Source organism: Bombina bombina, chromosome 4 (genome assembly GCF_027579735.1).
Source record: "Bombina bombina isolate aBomBom1 chromosome 4, aBomBom1.pri, whole genome shotgun sequence".
Taxonomy (NCBI): domain Eukaryota; kingdom Metazoa; phylum Chordata; class Amphibia; order Anura; family Bombinatoridae; genus Bombina; species Bombina bombina.
Window position 1 is genome coordinate 222,243,658 of NC_069502.1, and position 3,640 is coordinate 222,247,297.

Below are 3,640 nucleotides of genomic sequence, written 5' to 3' on the forward strand. Positions count from 1 at the left end.
TTTCCAGAGATCACAATCACAAAATGCCTCTACTTTTAATACCCAACAAGCATACAATTGCTACCTCCTAAAATGAACCCAAAAGCGTTATCCTCTGTAATCTCCCAATTTCGAACTTCAAAAACGAAATGTCAAGGAATAACGATAAACAAGATGGTGATTTCTTATGTTTAGATTGATCCCTTTTTAATAACCATGTGTAGTGATGCTAATAATTGACGTGCAATTAACCTGTCCTCTATAATCATAGAGATACACCAGTATGTCCTTTTAAGGGATTGACCAGAAGCCTTATCAATATAGTGGGGATGTCTGTTTGTTGGGTTATTGATCTGGCTAATCGTATTAGTTTAATAGTGATTATTATTTCTCACTAACTGTTACTGATTGATCAGGCAGCTTTATATGTGTTTGGTGATGTCACTTCCTAATTGGCAGAGGTCGTATTAAGTTGTCTTAGCTGTAGAATTTGCTAAGTGAAAATGAGTCCCTATAGATGAGTTAATTATTGAGAACTTAGATTGTGATCAGCCAAACAGGACTGGCACAAGTATGGGGCCATTTTTTAGTAAACTAATAGATTGTGATCAGCTCTATCTTTAGCTAGGATCAGTAATGTAACACTATGCTCTAACAAGCTAAACCATTCCATTTTTTTATTAGAATTTTCTCTTAAAGTGCCCGATCACCATTCGTTTTCTATAGTTCTAGCTCAGCTCAAAATCTAATTTGCTCAGACTACACTGTACATTGAACTACATTACATCTGCAAGACACCTGTGATATAGCAGTATCCTATTTATATTAGTATGTAGATCATGTACGTTTGTAAGTGAACATTATCTCACGTCTCTCACCTTCACACTTACAAGATGTATGTGGGCTGCTGCTCTTTGTCTCAGAAGAATAATTATGAGTAATATTTTTATAATATGAATAATTTGTTTTACACCTCTTAAGAATTGCTGCTGAATGGTTGTTTTTTGTATCCAGGCAACGGTAGTGCACATTACCTTGTTATGATACCTATCATATGTCGATATGATAAGCACCTAGATTCACTAGGGTTTCAGAGATTGTTGCTAAATATAGAGGTAATTTCCAAAATCCACTCTGTAGGAACTGGAAAGATCAGTTTCTCTGAATTTGTAGCAAGAAAAATACATTATGTTGTTAAAGGGATAGGAAGGTCATGCATTGGTGCATTTCAGTTTTACATAGAAGTGTTTTTCCATTATACTTATTATATTATATACAAAAAAAATCTTCTAGTAAAAGCTATTACGGTTTTTCTTTGGCATACGCACATATGCTGTGAGGGCCGATGTAATCAAGTTCAGAGAGCTGGCGACTGTGTGAATTGCATCAGTGAAGACTAAGGGCTAGATTTATGAAGCCCCTACGGCAGCAAGTTCTCACTAGAACTTGCTCGCCGTGATTTATCAAGCAGCGGTCACAAGACCGCTGCTTCCCTAAGCTGTTCGCCACCTATAAACTGGTGAAATTCAATCTCCTCGGTTGAGTCCGACCGAGGTGATTGACAGCTCCTGCCCGTGCATGATTGGCTGTGCGCCGGCAGGGGGCGGTATTGCACGCGAGCGCAAAGTTGCACTCGTGTGCAATGCCAAATACCTGTGGGTAATTTCGCCCCGCCACAGGCGAGCTGAGGCGTACAGGGGCGCGTATATGCGCCTCTGTACGCCTCAGCTATAATAAATATAGCCCTTAGTTTGTGTCATACAAGTCACTGCTGGAAGAGGTGAGGTGTTTAAATACTGGTGCAAGGGCCCCACAGTATGCCACTGAAAACAGTAATAACTACTAGAAGCATTTGTTCTTAAAGGGGTAGGAAAGTCCAAATTAAACTTGCATGATTCAGATAGAGCAGGTCATTTTAAGAAACTTTTAAATTCACTTCTATTTTCAAATGTACTTTGTTCTCTTGGTATCTGTTGTTGAAAATGAATATGTACATATACTATACTAGTGGGAAGCTGGTTGGTGATTGGAGCCTGCACACATTTTTCTCTTGTGATTGGCTGACTCGATGTGTTCAGCTAACTCCCAGTAGTGCATTGCTGCTCCTTGAACAAAGGATATCAAGAGAATGAAGCTAATTTGATAAAAGAAAGTTGTTTAAAATTGTATGGTCTGCTAGGTGGAGGAAGAGGAGGAGCTTGTACGCAAGTCTCTGTACAAGCAGTAGATTCTGTTCCCCTGCAGCTCTCCTAAGTGGCGGTTGATCGCGCCAGGACTCCCCATCGTTCAGAAGGGAGAATTTAGCTGCAGTCACCCTTGAGGATTGAGGTGATTCCCCCCATAGCGCAATTAAAATTGGCGCTAGCAAGAACTTTATACCCGGAGCCTGGAGTAGAAGGTCGTTCAGCCAGGCTCCCTTTATGGGTTTAGAGCCTTCACAAAGCTGCCGCTCTGCAACCCGAACCCTCTCCCATTAGTCCCTGGAAGACCTTCGCCGGGTGCGCGTCACTCACCCCGCTTACACAGCCTGGGCTTTCTGAAGCCGTCAACGCACCATACCAACAGACGCTGTCTGCCTGCACGCTGGACTGTACTCCCCGCCCACCGGTGCTGCGAGCGGGGAGTAGCTCGTCCAAGGTATCTATGGAGAGACAACTGATTTGAACGGCGATTGTCCCTCTTTGTTATTTGACTCGATTTACCTCCCCACCGATGCTGCGAGGAGGAATCGAGTCTGCAAGGTGCCAGCTTCAGGAGTACTGAGCAAGCTGCTCCTGTTTACCTGCAAAGGCTGCGGCGGCGGAGATAACCTGCTGAGCTGGAGGCTAACTTGTAAAAGCATAGCTGTTAGCTCTCTCCACAAAGCCTCACCAGGAAAAGACTGGATCCCAAAGACGACATCGCATCAAAGGGGTGAGTGTGAGATACCCGTTCAATTTACTTCAGAGGGGGGAGAAGAGTTGCAGAGGGGGAAGAGGAAAAGGAAAAGAAAAACTAAGGAAGTTTGAAAGCAAAGAGACAGTCATTTAAAGAAGAAAATATAGGCTGATGTCAGCTGAAAACTTCCCTGACAGTTAACTTTTCATGCAAAACGACAGTTGGCAAATATTAACAGGACTCTACATTTTGTATGGGGAACTCTTAGTTAAACAATCTCGTAAGGACCAAGTGATAAAGGCAAAGGTCTCAAGATTAATCCGTAAAAGAAGGGCAAGCAGAAGGGTTTGGGAAGTAATAAAATTATTATTTGGTATAATTTGATATAATAATTATCTGAACAAGATCACATGAACTGACTTAAACTTCCCTGGCAAATAACTGGACTAATTTACTCTGTTATATAAGGGTTTTCACTGTATTTTTTCTTATGTCTTGATCTAGGGGATATAGGTACTATATGGGATTTTTTACAAACAGTTAATACTTGATATGTTTATTTTCACTTTTTGTAAATTGGTTTGCTACATATTCAGCTAATTACTCATTGGTTTCAGTAGGGGGGGGAGAGGCAATAGGGATTTCAGAGGGTTTACAGACCTAGCAGAGGTATAGGTAGGAAAATCCTGTGAAAACAACCCCTGACATAATTCCAGTAAAAATCTAGAAAATCGCCCCTAGACCTATTTTGTATTACCCAGATTGACGGTTTAAATAAAGTAGC